Here is a 16,121-nt window from a genome sequence, read left to right as displayed (position 1 = left end):
CGGGTGTGGTCGTTTATGCCTGTAATCCCAGCACTTTGGGAGGCCAAGTTGGGCGGATCACTTGAGTTCAAGATCATCCTGGCCAACAGGGTGAAACCACGTCTCTACTAAAAATACAAAAATTAGCTAGGCATGGCGGCGTGCGTCTGTAATCCCAGCTACTCGGGAGGCTGAGGCAGGAGACTTACTTGAACCCGAGAGGTGGAGGTTGCAGTGAGCTGAGATCACACCACTGCACTCCAGCCTGGGCAACAGAGCGAGACTCCTCAAGAAAAGAAAAAAAAAAGAAAAAGAAAAGTATATTCAGCTTGCTGAAAGTGTACTGGTGGGGTGTGTGTGTGTGTGAATTCCCTGAAGCCTCCATAAGTTAAAAATACAAATCAAGATAAAAATACAAAACATTTTGATTTCATTCTTTACCTTCCGTGCACATTAAAGGGTTTGGTTTAGACCAAGACCTGCAGTTCATTGTGATTCTAGCAGCTAAAAAGCATGGGTCATGTTATGTAAAATATTCCACAGAACCGTTGTTAACTGCAGTTCCATTCATGAAATCATTGGGCTCATTTTTTTTCTGAGACATGTTTACTATAGCTTCTCTTATTGAACCCTGCTAAGAAAATTACAGATCATGATTCCTAAATCGGCAGAGTGACCATTATGGTTTCACCCTCAATTCTGTTTGAATTTGGGGCATGCTAGTCCCTGGTCTGTAGTGAATAAAAAATGAAAAAACTTCATGCTAAATTTTGTGTGGTGTTCTTATGGCCACCTCTGAGTTACGTTGTCTCAGGATTTATAGTTGCCCTTCCCAGGTCAGAATCTGTCATTATATTTCATAAGCAGTGGCTAGGAGATCTAGGATAACCACAACTTCACTGTGCATCTCTTAGGACATCCAAGGATCCCTGAGAGGGTAGACTGGAGTGGCAGAATATCCTCAAATTCAAATTTACTTTGGGCATCTTCCTAAAATCAACCACTTTTGTCAAAAGGCCCTCCCCCAATGCTCTGCCACTTGATGCCTTTGCCCATGCTGTATGTCTTGGAGCACCACTTTCCCTTTCATTCTGAGAGATGCCCTTCAAGTTCACTGAGAATGTCTATTTCCTAATTTTAGCTTTCCCTGGTCCCTTCATCCCCTAGGAAGGGCATGACTACTACATATTTTACACACACACACACACAGATTCTGTGTGAGGCACTGAGGATTCAAAGATGAATAGAAGTTCCTTCTTCCCCACCCTTTCCTATCTCATATCTCAGGCTCACAGTTCTGGGAGACAAGCAAAAATTCAGCAGTGTGACTAGTGCTATGTGTCAGATGATGGAACTGTGGAGATGGAAGCTGTTTTATAGAGTATTTTGATTATGCATCTGCCCTAGCACTTGCACTGTATCGTAGTTTATTTGTGTAACTGTCTTCTAGACTAGACTGTGCTTCTTAAGGTCAGGGACTGCATTTTACTCATCTTTGGGTCACCAGCGCTTGCAGAGCCTCCCATGTGCTAGCCGTCTGTCTCATGAATCCAGAGATGAAAGACGTGGTCCCTATGCTTAAGGAACTTTTCCCTTGGTGGAGGAGATAGACACATCATGCTCAGATTGCAGAAAGGATGATAGGGGAACATAGAGGAAAAATATCTCATAATCTGGGGAAGTGCTGTCAGGGAAAACTAGAGAAAGTGTTGCTTGGCATTTGAAGGCCATTTGAGGCAAGAATAGAATTCAAGGCAAGATGCAGCTAGAGAGATTGTATGAGGGTGTTGTGAGATTTATGTCAAAGGCCATAGAGAGCCATTGAGAGATTTTAAAGGATGTCCTGTTAACAGACCAGAGGCAGACGGACCAGTTGGTAGGGGCCTTGAATTTTTCCAGGTAAGAGGAGCACCTAACGTAAAGCAGTAACTGAGCTATGGAGGGATCAGCTTGGCTGTGGGTTGTGATGGGAACAAATGACTGCCATGTTTCTGAGTTGGGCAAGTCACAAGGGGTGCCACTCACTGGGACAGGAAATATAAAACTGTTCTAATACAGCCCTCTCCTGATGCTTCTGTCTCTCCTCTGACAGCCTTCATTACTCGTCCCTCAGTGTGGCTGAGGAACAAAAGGGAACTATGCCCATACTCCAGAGGTTCCCCTTCTAGAGTTCTGCCCAATCCAGCTGTTGTGGCTCCCACCTATGCGTGAAGAAGCCTCCTTTGAAGGAACCCTTTTCTGGCTCTAGCAGGTGCCTTGCCATCTCCACCAAGATGTGAAAGTCCTTGGGAAGCAGAACTGCCTTGCAGATCTAAGCCATTGTGAAAGCTGCTTTCTCATCTGTGTCTTTGCTCAAGGCCGAATTTCTGTTTCTGTTTGTGTGGTCCAAAGAGAGGCTACTTCTGATTCTTAGAATGGATTATAATTTTTTAATCTCATTTTTTGGTTGGGCACCTGAGGATTCCAGACAAAGCTGTGCTTTATTCCATCTGACATCACAATAACAGTTGCTGTGACCAGCTGCATAGGCCAGGGCCAATTGCCCAGGTTCACATAGCTTCTCCAGTCAGCTGCCATGGTGGCAGCAAGAGCCTCGATCTCATTGTGGGTACTTGTTTTCAAATTTAATCCCGCCATGTCTGTCATATTAGATATGAGTCATGGCACCAAAAATGTATCAGAGGTTCAAGGTGGTTTTGATGCAACCCATTCTTCTTCCCCTCCAAGTTTCTGGTTTATGGAGAGTTCATATAAGGATTGTCAGCAAAATGGAGAACACCTTTATTACAGGCTGGGCATGTGTTCAATAAATCCCCCCAAAGTAGGGCCTTTAGTAAATTCAGCTGGTGAATGTGGCTTAGGCCCTCCCTGGGACCTGCATGCTCTGATGTGGTGGTAGGTGAGCAAGGTTTGCAGAGCAGGAGCGGAGTCCATTTTCTCAGCTAGCAGTGAAGTCTGCAGGCCTGCTCACATCTTCAGCCAGGGAGAGCATTGGGGATGGAGTGCCTTCCCTTTGTGGTCACCTCCAACTCAAGTGAGCAGGTAGCAAGGAGAGGGGAGGCTGAGAGACCAGGGCCTCTGGGACAGAACATAGGGTCCAGTTTGAAGCCACAGCCTCATTTGCACTTTTCAGGCCTACTATGCAGAGTTAAACAGAGCCCTCTGAACCTAGCTGCTCCATGTTGAGCATCCCTAATCCAAAAATCCAAAACCTGAAATGCTCCTAAATCCAAAACTTCTTGAGTGAGGACAAGATATTTTAAGGAAATGCTCAACCTGTGTAATGCAAATATTCTAAAATTAAAAAAAAAAAAATACCTGAAACACTTCTCCCAAATACTAGTTCCCAAGCATTCAGTTACAGGATACTCAGCCTGTAGTGCTTTCTGAGTACTGTTGTGGACACACCGAATTGAGGTACGTATGTCTTCACGGGGACCAAGTGAGGACCAAGTGGAAGGTAGGCAAGTTGAATATTACAGATCCCAGCCCAGAGACGAAGGCTGGATAACACATTTGTTGAAGTATAGGTAAGTGCAATTGTGAGTTTTCATGCAATTTGAAAGGAGTGGATAAAGATCTTTTATTTGTCAAATTTCTAAAATAAAGTATTCTTCTGAACAATTGTTCTTGGACTCTTATTTCAAAAATTCTGCTGATCAGTCTGTGACTGGCATTACCTTTGAAAGGGCAAACAGTCTCTATCCTCATTCTGGTTTCCAGCCCCCGATAGAATCACTCTAAGAGGAACATTACATATTGTTCTAAGCTGAAATTGAGAACTACAATGAGCACCCCCGTCTGAAGAGTTTGGCTCAGTTTGTTACTGTGAATCCATTAAGGTGTTACTCCTGGCTGAAGTTTGCTCACAGCTTCATGTTATAAGGCAGCCAAGGACTCCTAATAATGTCATGGGTCAATATTCATAACTTACTAGGGTCTAACTAGGCTTTTTATCTGAACAGGCTTTAAATTCTCAACAAACTCTGGTTATGTAAAGACGTTCTTTTAGGGTAAAATAAAATATATTGAAATGAGTGTATCACTTTAATTGTATTAGCACCTTTCAAGTGGCCATATTTGTTTGGACAGTTTCCATAAGGAGAAGAAATAAATTAACAGAATTATGCATGGGATGTGTTCCTTTCTAGTTGAAAGCAATAGAAAAGATTTCAGAGTGAAACATTCATATGCTGTCAGCTGCCAAGAAATAGAACTGTGTTTTCTTTAACAGGAGAGAAAATATCTCAATAAATCATAGGTTGTAGATTTATTAGGAAAATGTGCCAACATATTCTCTACTTGAAACTCGTACATCTCACATAAAAGGAAATCATCAGCATTTCAGACAAACCTTTATTGGAGGGTAAAATCACTTAAGATTTTCTAGTTAGTTACCTATTTTTTTTTTAAATCATCTTATCCAGCGATAATCTGCTAAAGCATCCTTCCACCCTCTTTATTCTCCAGAATGCCAGCCCCTCTCAAGGTAGAGAAGCTGGAGAAGCCTGCATTGGCCCAGGTCCAAGGAAGCCTGTGATTTACTTCTGTGGCTTGATGAGACCAAGCCATGTGCATATGGTGGATTATTTTTCCTGACTTTGTCTCAAAATTTTGTGTAGAAAGGATGACGATTATTACATTTTTCCAGGGGCATGAGGTATAGGAATGGGGAAATTATATATGGAAATCATGAAAATTAGGAGTTTTGGCAAACAACAACAACAACAACAAAAAACCCAAAAAAGAACAAAAACAAAACCCAATTCTCAACTGAATTAAAGATCAAAGGCAAGAACACTGTAAATGTGCACGAGGAGGAATCTAGAGAAGGGTAACCTGTGGTCTTTGTTATCATTGAGGACAGAGCAAAATAAAATGAAAAAGAAAATGGGTTTAAATGCAGGAGACGGGAATCGGGTTAATCACAAAGAAAGGCTTCTACTGCAGAAACATTTCCATCTGGAGGTTCTAACAATTGAATGAACAATCTTGTATTTGGAGGCAGAGTAGTAAATGAAGTGCCTAGAGAGATGCTGCATGCATCATGTTTCTGTTGTTTCACAGTTTTTCATAGTGGGCAGCCATATTGTTATATTCACCTCTCTCCCCATCTTTTTTTTTCTTCTTGAGACAGAGTCTCACTCTGTCGCCCAGGCTGGAGTGCAGTGGCGCGATCCTGGCTCACTGCAAGCTCCACCTCCCGGGCTCACGCAATTCTCCTGCCTTAGCCTCCCGAGTAGCTGGGACTACAGGCACCTGCTACCTTGCCGGCTAATTTTTTGTATTTTTAGTAGAGACGGGGTTTCATCGAGTTAGCCAGGATGGCCTTGATCTCCTGACCTCGTGATCAGCCCACCTCAGCCTCCCAAAGTGCTGGGATTACAGGTGTGAGCCACCGTGCCTGGCCTTTTTTTTTTTTTTTTTTTTAGGTGGGGCTCGCTCTGTTGCCCAGGCTGGAGTGCAATGGTGCAATCACAGCTCACTACAGCTTCCATCTCCTAGGTTCAAGTGATCCTCCCACCTCCGCTTCCCAAGTAGCTGGGACCACAGGCACGTGCCCGCTCTGCCTGGCTATTTTTTTTCTTTATTTTTAATAGAGATGAGGTCCATTATGTTGCCCAGGCTGGTCTCACATTCCTGAGGTCAAGCAATCCTCCCTCCTTGGCCTCCCAAAGTGCTGGGATTACAGTCATGAACCACCACACCTGGCCTATATATCTCTCGCTTTGTAAAGCCCTTTAAAATTGTGTGTGCATTCTCTCTGAGATTCTGTAAGTGCAAAGGACTTACTGTGTTTCTCATTAATAAGATAATAGGTATTTAATAAGTATCTACGGAATGAAAACAAATTAATGCCTCTTTGAACTATGGCCTCTTCTCTGAATATCTTTGAATTGAGATCATTTATTTGATGAGTATTTTTTTGAGCACCTCATGTAAGCCTGGCACTCTTCTAGGCTCTGGAAGTAAAGTAGTGAACAGAATTCTTGCTTTCAGAGATTTCAGAGAAAGACTAATAACTAGTAAATATAGTATGTTAGGTGGTGAGAGGTGCTGTGAAGAAGAAGTCAGGTAAAGGGGCAGCGCATTATGAGTGGCAGTGGTGCAGGCTGGTGCTATTTTAGAAAGGGTGTCTGGGAAGGACTCTCGTAAGGTGAACAGAATATTTTGAATCTGATGAAGAGTCAACCATGCAGGTGTTTCTAGGAAAAGTTTCAGTTGTGTTCAGGAGACAGTGTGGTTGAAATGGATGAGGTGGCAAGAGTGGGAGCAGTGGGGTGTCACAGGCTGTTCTAAGGACTTTGGGTTTTACTCTGAATGAGAAGGGGACCCATGGGAACGTGTTAATATGAAGAACGACATGATCTAATTTATTGTATTTATACTCATTGAAAAATCAAGCCATTGTGTTCATACAAAAAGCTAACTACAGTTCTTGCCGTAGTTTACACTGCAAAGGAACTCACCCAGACTCCCGCGTTTTCCATTCCATGCTCGCTCTCTAAGCCCCATTGCAGCTCAAGGCTGACATCTAGTGGATATTTTCATAATTGTTTATGCACATGGACTTTGGAACCTATCCACTGTAGATTAATAGAGGGGGAGGTTTAACACAGAAAATCACAAACTGGATGATTAGTAGAATACTATAGTGAATTTGCCTTTGGTTTTCTTTGGCTCTTATTCAGGTAAATTTACGTTTATCTAGCATATATTAGCATATATTAGTTAGCGCTGGTGGATTCAGCTGCCAGAGATTAGAGCATCAAAATCATGGGTTGGTAAGGAGGAGAAAAAGTATCAGGTGGGATGAGCCAGGAGAAAGTATCCTGGTTCTAGTGGTGGCCCTCCAAAGGTAGCTGTGGTTTGTTGTATGGTGTTTAAGGGTGTGTGTATTCCAAACCTGTGCTTGCATCAGGTTGGCATTGATTTACAAAGGGAGTCTACTGTGTAGGGCATGGTGGAATGAAGTTCAAGGCAGCATGGTGGAATGAAGTTCAAGCCAGCATGGAGATACTGAAAGTCGTGAAGTTGAGTGTTTCCACAAGCTTAGGTGGGGTATTTCAGTGTAGCAATCAAGAGCTTTAGCTTTATAACTGGACAACTGGCTTTGTGTCTGCCATTTACTGACTGTGAGAACTTGGGCAAATTATATTATCTGAACCCAGTTTCTAAATAGTACCCACCTAAAGGTGTTATATTAAGCCAGATATTTTATGGAATGCACTTAGCACACTTAGCATTTAGTAAGCAGTCAAAAATAGCTAGGCGTTATTGTTTAGAAGGACTACAAGTAGCCTCTAGAGATAGAGAAGCAGGCTATTGTAATAAAGATATCTGCATTACAATTTTTTTTTTTTTGCTCCTAGCATTTAACATTAACAGAATTTAGTTTGAAACCATTTTGTAGATGTATATGATCCATTTTATCTACTTTGATTGTGGGCAGTTGAATATTCTGCTTAACTAAGACATAGCATTTTTACTACATAGAGATTAAAATCACCCAGTGGCTTTCATAACTTTTAGGAGAAAAAGGCTCAAATATGAGCTCTGCAGGATCTGGCTCCCACATGCCTAACTTCATCCTCATCTCTTATTCTTCTTCCTCAGTTTCTGCATTCCGGAGACACTGGCCTCTCAGATCCTCCAATGCCTTATCCAACCCGTCTCAGGACCTTTGCATAGGCAGTTCCACTTGCCTGCCCCCACCTTTCCTACTCCCCTCCCAACCAACTAAGCACACACCTAATTAACTTCTGTTCATCTTTCGGATTCCATTGAAAATGATACTTCTTCAGGGACGCTTTCCATGCCTCTACATCACTCCCTGATGGGGAAAGCCTCCACTGTGATACAACAAGAAAAGAACATGTACTGTAGTTTAAAAGTATATATTTAGGTACTTATTCACTCAGCTAGACTGTAAGCCCCTTGAGCACTGGCACTGTGTCTGCTCAGCCCATTACTCTGTCCCTGCCACAGTGCCTCAGATAGAGTGGTCTGAAAAGAGAAGGATTTTATTTGAAAATTAAAATGTAGCAATAGGTAAAACACTTGGTGACTATGAGGGGTGTAGTGGGTTCTAGATTCCCTCTAAGACTTGTCACTCATCCCTCCAGATGCTGGGAATTTTGATGGCTGATGGCTCTCACCCAAGTCTGTCTCCAGAAATTGCCCTCAGCAGAGAGAGCCACCTCACCTAAGGTCATGCCCCTTCCTGAGAGCAGCCCACGCTGAGTGACAGGTTGACTGGGGGGTATGTGTGTGGCTCCTGGCTTCAGCTGTGAAGGACCTTCCTGGGTCCAGAGCTTGCCATAACATTGGCTGAAGCCTCGGTTTAAACCTCATTAACTGTTCAACTCCTGTCTCCATCCTGCATCCTTCAGCACTCACAGGTGCTGTTCATGAGAGCATCACGCAAACCACCTACAATATCTCCGAGTCTGTTTCCTAGGGAATCCGGCCCACAGCTGGGCATGATGGAGAGGGAGGAGTCTAAGGTGGCTCCTGGATTTCTGGCTTGAGACAGCACATGATTCTATCCATTGAGAAGAGGGACAAAGAAGAAAGTGTACAGAAGTTGAAGCAGGTTTGCTGGAAAAGATACGGTTTAGGGGTGCTAAGTCTGAGGTGCCTGTGGGATAGCAGGAGTTTGAAGCTCAGAGGAAAGGTCTAGGCTAGAGGTACAGATTTGGGAGTCATCAGCACAGCAAAAACAATGACATTAAAGATATCTTCACCCCATACAAGTGTGGAGTGTGAAAAAAACAAAACAGGAAGCATGTGTCCTGGGAGCCAACAGAAATGGGCAGGGAAAGGAAGACACACTCGTGGCAAATAGGGTGATCAGAGAGTTTTGAAAACTGGGAGTGTGAGCATTGTGGATGACAGAGGGATTTGAAGCAGTTTCAGATATATGTGTCAGGAACTGCAGAGACAGCAGCCTGGAAAAGTGCTCATTGGGGTGCATGACAAGGTCGCTGAGGACCTTGCTGGTAGCAGTTTGAGTGGAGTAGGCTTGAGTAAGCAGCCAGATTCCAGTGAGTTGGGTAGATGGGATGGGAGGAGAAGAGAGAAATGTGATAATCTTTGATAACTCTCAAGAGATGGGACAGGAGAGGTAGGTAGGGACAGGAAGGAGCACAGAAAACAGGAGGGTATTTGTAAATAATCGGGGAGACAGGCTGAAGGAGAAGGCCCAGCCAAGAAGGGATAAAGTGAAGGCCGCAGGTGTGGCAACTGGTTAAAATTCTCCAGCAGGTGTAAGATGACTGAGCAAACAAAATTACTCCTGGAGAGGAAGAACCAAATCTCAGGCGCCAGAAGTGACGGAAGCAGGTAACAACAGCCACAATTTATTATGCTCTTTCAGGCAAGGAACTTTAAGTACTTTAACCCTTACAACAAATCTACACTCGAATACCACGCACCTGGCCGGAGCAGGTGCGGCTGCGGAGGCATAACTTCGGCTCTCTCCCCGGAACCCCTCCCAGTCCCCAGGTAGGCGGGGGAGCGTACGCTGCGGCAGGACCAGGTGGTTCCAGAAGCCACTTCTCTCTCTTGAAACCGGCTCCGCAGGCTAGGAGGAGGGAATTTTGCATTTCCCCGCGCCGGGGCCGGGGAAGAGCCACGTGAAAAGCGCTAATGGCGTAACGCATGCGCGTCGCGGAGCGCGGGTGCCGTGCCGGCTCCTTGGCGCAGGCGCCGAGGTCTGCGAGGTGGGTGTTCTCTTCCCGTGTCCGTCAGCTTCCAGGTTCAGCGCCTGGCGTCAGTCCGGTTTCTTTTGTAGGAATGCCTGTTAATTCCTGTCGCAATCTAGCCGTCTACCTATAGGAAATTTGTTAAAATATAGTGATATACATATGACGGGCTATTTTTGCAGCTCCACTCACGCAAACCAGAAATGTAAATTACTCCCTTGTCTTGGTCTCCTTATAGTTGAAAAATTGTTCTCTCCTGGCACTGTTCTATTTATGGCTGGCGACCGAGCCGTTTAAGCTTTGCAGTTTCTGTCTCGTTGGTTGAATTAGACTTAGGAACAAATTGTACATATGATGACAAGAGGGCAATGATGAGTGAGTTTTTCCTGGGCCAAGCGGGTCAGTGGTAGGGAGCTGGGGCCACTTGGAAAAAAAAATTCTCCTTAAGACACTTCCTGTCGAAGGTGAGAGCTCAGCAGAAGGGGCTTGGAGCCTTACTGTCAGATGCGTGAGTTGAGGGGGTTGTTGTCAGGAATCCGCTGGAGGGGAGGCATTGCTTAAGGAAACTTTGAAAGAGCTCCACAAGGGGAAAAAGAAAAAAAAAATCAGCTTTGAGAATTTGCCACACCTGAAAGGCACCATTCTCCAGATTTCTTGGATGGGAATGAAACAGCAGTGCACTGCATCCCTTGGACTGCAAGCTCCCTGAGTGGTCCCTCAGAGGCCTCTTTGGTAAGCTTGAGGTTAGAGGCAGGCCCCTCACACCACTTCCTTTGGTTGGGGGTTCAGCAGATCTCCCCAAAGGATCCTCACCTGACCTTTCTTCCCATCTCTACTCTTTGACCTCATATCTTCTTTATGGACAGATAATGAATTCAAGGTTTTAGCCAAGTCCTGCTTTGCAAATCCACTAGGATGGTCTGTTTCACTACTGATTTTGAGATATGGATTCACACTTCCAAAATGAGAAGAATCTTAGCTTGGTACTGCAGCATTATGCAAGCCAACCTTCAAGCAAGCAACACTTTCATGGAACAAAAGAGCTTACTCAAATCTCAGAAACCACGACTACCCCTACATTCAGGTTTGTCAAAATCCTGGTTCCACCAACCAGCAGAACTCGATTCTTTCTCAGCACACTTCCTGTGTGTGCCATTATATTGAGAGAGCTGAATTCAGAGGGGTACCGGGAGAGAGAAACTGTTCTTTTCCCACTGACCATCTCAGGCATATTCTTTTTTTTTTTTTTAATTATACTTTAAGTTCTAGGGGACATGTGCACAATGTGCAGGTTTGTTACATATGTATACATGTGCTCAGGCATATTCTTATAACTTCTTTGGTCACTGTCAGATAATAAAAAAAGTCTTCTAGTTACTTTTAGACCCAAGAGTAATCTTATTTGAGTTATTAAAATTCCAGTCCAATATCAAAATCATATAACAACTTTATCCAGTTGAAAACTCTCCACCTTCAGTGAAGTCATAAACACACACACACACACACACACACACACACTGAAGGGTTTATTTAAAAAACAATAGTCGGTCGGCACGGTGGCTCACGCCTGTAATCCCAGCACTTTGGGAGGCCGAGGCAGGTGGATTACGGTCAGGAGATGGAGACCATCCTGGCTAACACGGTGAAACCCCGTCTCAACTAAAAATACAAAAAATTAGCCGGGCACGGTGGCGGGCGCCTGTAGTCCCAGCTACTCAGGAGGCTGAGGCAGGAGAATGGTGTGAACCCAGGAGGCAGAGCTTGCAGTGAGCCAAGATCGTGCCACTACACGCCAGCCTGGGCGACAGAGCGAGACTCCATCTAAAAAAAAAAAAAAGCAATAGTCACTTGCCCTACTTCTCTCTCCAGCCACAGTTCTCCTGCCTAGAGGAAACCATTCTAAATGCTTATTTTTGTGTTTAGTAAATTGTAGTTGTTGATAAATTTACATCAACCCTGGCTTCTCGGTGGGTACTCAGATTCTGCTACTTGGCGATTTAATGTTTGGGAGACATGAGAGATGACTCAGAGATAGGCTGTGACTCTTCACCTCTTCACCTGGACTCCCCTCCCCCCATTTTCTTGAGATAGCAGGTAGATCAAAGGCCTATATGAAGCCCCAAAAGGCCAAGATTGCTGGCTGTCAGCCAAAAGGCCTTGTCACAAGTCATGCTCGCTGTTGTCTAGTAATTTTTTAGATCCAAAGGCCTGCCCTCATGGGCCTGGCTGTGACAGTGTTTGCTTGCATGGATTGGGCGTGGCTTTTGTTGGAACTGATGTTCTTGTTAAGCCTGGCAAGTCTGTCTCTTGGGAGCAACACTACTCGTTTGCCTTTTGTATACAAAGAATGGACTCCACACAGCTGGTGCTGCCAATCTCTTGTCTTAGGACCTGTGTATGACAGCTGACTCTCCTTGGTCTCTTAGCCATGCCTTTCGAGGCAGCTCTTCTGCAAGGTCAGTGAGCACAGGGACATAAGCCATGCTACTTGGTGTCCTTCCCATAGTCCATTGGGAACTTGCTCATGTATTTGTTCCAGAACCTATAGGTTATCATCCCCTTTTCTTCCCTCTCCTAGGCTACTTAAGCACCTCCTAAATGGTTTATTTGTATGCATTCTTACTCTTCTTCTAGAAAGCTCTCCATTTAAGAGGCCAATGTTTGCTGGTTATCAATTTATGGTCTCTCAGTTTCAAATCCACTCTGCATAGGCTTCTCTGGCCGGGTCCCTTAAATATGTTTCCTTTGCCAACTGGCTTGTTGCTAAGCTTTGTCAGCAGAGGGCACTGGAGAGACACTGGAGGAGGGAGGAGTTTTCTCTCCTAGTTGGACTGTATGGCTCTCTGGCTCTCTGCAGCCTCCTGCAGTGCTCATAGATTCCCCAGGGCTCACCTCCTGTGGGCAGCTTCTCAGGCACCAGCTTCTGTAGTGCACCATGGCCAGCAGCACCCAGTGGCCGGAAACTTCCTGTGGCATGCTCTTGGGCAGTTTCATAGTGGAGTGCCTCTGGAGAGTTACCTCCTTTTGAATGGCTTTCCCTGGTACCCTAGAGGGTGCGTTTTTCAGTAAGTTCCACCGCTGAGACTTCTGTGTTGTCCGGTAAGCCACGGCCATGGCATCTCCAACAAGCTGCAGATCTCAGTAGGAGGCTCCTCCTTGGTTAGTGGCAGTTTCTTATATCGGCTATGCTTGTAATTCTTTCTTTCTCCTCGTCTCCAGTTTTCTTTATTTCTCACAGACCATCCCTTGTGACTTCAACTTCCTGTTAAAAATCTAATAATCCTTGATGTTAAATTTTCCCCGTTCAAATTGCTGCATAGTTTCTGTTTCCTGATTGAACCCTAACTGATACAGGATGTGATCTTTTTTGAAATGCAAACCTGATTCTGTCACTCTGCCTTACTTCAACTATTTTATAGGTTCACTCTGATTATGGGATAAAGAAAAACACCTCCTTTCATGCCTTCTGAGGTCCTGCACCATCTGACCCCTCTTTACCTCCTGGCCTTATCTCATACCAGAGCCACCCGCCCCCAGCTTTTCTCCACCACATGGTTTTTACAGTTACTGCTTCTCTCTCTGGAATCATCTTCTCTCACTTGTTCACCTGGCAAATCCCTACTCATCTCAGACCTCAGTTGAATCATCTTATCCTCAGGGACATGTTCCCACCTTTCCTGCTTAGGCTGAATCCACTTTATCCACTTTCAAAGCATGATGGACAGCTCCTTCAGACCATTTTTCACACCTGTGATTTTACGTATGTCCATGTAATTTTTCTGATTAATATCTATTCTTCTACAGTTGTAAGCCCCCTGAGGGCAAGGGACTATGGCTTTCTTGCCTCCCTGTAGAGCCCCTGTGTCTAGCACGTGTTACAAAGAGCTTGTTACAAAGCAGGCATTCCAGCTTGTTCCAGTCTTGGTCCAGTGATTTTCCTGTCCATATTCCAATTTGCCACAAGATGGCAGGCTAAGATACTCTGGTACTTGATGTCCTTTGAGAAAGAAGTGGCACTTCAGGTTAAAATGCCTTTGAGCTGGGAGATTTCTTTGAAGTGAGCATGATTGAGTCACTTAACACAGAAGACTTCTCTGAAAATGTTCGCTGCATCTTCACTTCTTCACTGACCCAGAGGAACTGTATGGAATACTATCAAGCAAGACGGCTTCTCTTCTGCTTGCTTGAGAGGCTACTGCATGATTTAGGAAACAGTTTTAGGGAGAGCAAAGAACCCTGAGCTCTGAAAATAGGGACACGTATATAATATTTACTGCTCTTCATCTCACACTTTGTTTTGCATGAACTGCGAGTTCTAAAAGGCCTAGAGAAAGAGGTCAGCAAACTATGGCTCTTGGGCTAAATTTCTCTCTCTACCTGCTTTTGTGAATGAAGTTTAATTGGCACACAGCCATGCCCATTTGTTGGCATATCTTAAGTCTTTTGCACAACTATGAATAGTTATTGTTACCAGAAAGGGGTCCCGATCCAGACCCCAAGAGAGGGTTCTTGGATCTCGTGCAGGAAAGAATTCCAGGTGAGTCCATAGAGTAAAGTGAAAGTGAAAGCAAGTTCATTAAAAAAGGTAAAGGAATAAAGAATGGCTACTCCATAGGCAAAGCAGGGCATTCCTGAAAGTAAGAGGAGGGATGCACCCAACTAGGTACACTGCTTGCTTATATTATGGGAAGATGCATTCTACTACAAGGGTTTGTGATATGGTTTGGCTGTGTCCCACCCAAATCTCATCTTGAATTTCCCCGTGTTGTGGGAGGGACCTGGTGAAGTAATTGAATCATGGGGCAGATCTTTCTCATGCTGTTCTTGTGATAGTGAATAGGTCTCATGAAATCTAATGGTTTTAAAAACGAGAGTTTCTCTGCACAAGCTCTATTTTTGCCTGCTACCATCCATGTAAGATGTGACTTCTCCTCCTTGTCTTCCGCCATGATTGTGAGGCTTCCCCAGCCATGTGGAACTGTAAGTCCGTTAAACCTCTTTCTTTTGTAAATTGCCCAGTCTGAGGCATGTCTTTATCAGCAGTGTGAAAATGGACTAATACAGCTTGTGATAAAGGATTAATTTTCTTAATTACTATATTTTGCAGCAATTGATATTATTATCTTTAAAGCAAAATTACAAATGCTTCTGTTCTCAAGATATTGGGATATCAGGACATTCCTGAGTCTAGGTCTGTTTAGTAGACATCATCAATTTGTTCTCTTAACCTTAAGCATCTAGAGGCTGGGAATACCTAACTTCCTGGGAATGCAGTCCAGCGAGTCCCAGCCTCATTTTACCCAGCCCCTATTCAAGATGGAGTTGTTCTGGTTCAAATGCCTCTAACATTATGACAGCGACCATATGGTCTGCAAAGTCAAGAACACTTACTATCTGACCCTTTAAAGACAAAGTTTGGGAACGTCTGGTCTAGATGGCTATAAACTTTTTAGAAGCCTTAATATCTGGTTAGCATTTAACTGACTTTTCATGACAAATAGTGATTTGACCCTTTTGGGGAAAGACTAGATTTCTTTCTGGGAAGCAAACGTTCTGGGTAGAATGATATAGATTCTTAAGGTTTCTTAGAAATGGAACTATAAATCAGAATTGTATTTATAAATTCATTTCAGGAATTAAATATTCAAGTGTGCTATATCTTTTTCTCTTTTAAGTGGGAAAAAATGGGCCTATATGATGTAAATTCCTCGTAGCTTCTTAGCATACTTTCCCACAGCGGGACTAGTAAGTCACTGTTATATTAATTACAGTATTCCCACCTTATCTGTAGCTTTGCCTTCTGCAGTTTCAGTTACCTGTGGTCAGCTACAGAACAAAAATATTAAATGGAAAATTCCAGAAACAAACAATTCATAAGTTTTAAGTTGAGCACTGTGCTAGTAGCATGATGAAATCTCACGCTGTCCTGCTTCCTTACTTCATTTCATCATGTAGGCATTTTATCATTTCACATCAACAAAAGAAGGGTGAGTATAGTACAATAAGATATTTAGAGAGAGGCCATATTCACATAACTTTTATTACAGTATGTATACACACACAAACACACACACACACATATACATATGTGTGTGTGTGTATATATATACATATATATATATATATATATATATATTTTTTTTTTTTTTTTTTTTTTTGAGACAGAGTCTGGCTCTGTCGTCCAGGCTGGAGTGCAGTGGCCAGATCTCAGCTCACTGCAAGCTCCGCCTCCCGGGTTTACGCCATTCTCCTGCCTCAGCCTCCCGAGTAGCTGGGACTACAGGAGCCCGCCACCTCACCTGGCTAGTTTTTTGTATTTTTTAGTAGAGACGGGGTTTCACCGTGTTAGCCAGGATGGTCTCGATCTCCTGACCTCGTGATTCGCCTGTCTTGGCCTCCCAAAGTGCTGGGATTAAGGCTTGAGCCACCGTGCCC

This window comes from Macaca thibetana, chromosome 15 (genome assembly GCF_024542745.1).
Source record: "Macaca thibetana thibetana isolate TM-01 chromosome 15, ASM2454274v1, whole genome shotgun sequence".
In the NCBI taxonomy this organism is placed as follows: Eukaryota; Metazoa; Chordata; class Mammalia; order Primates; family Cercopithecidae; genus Macaca; species Macaca thibetana.
The sequence above is the reverse complement of the archived record's forward strand: the minus strand, read 5'-3'. Positions refer to the sequence as shown.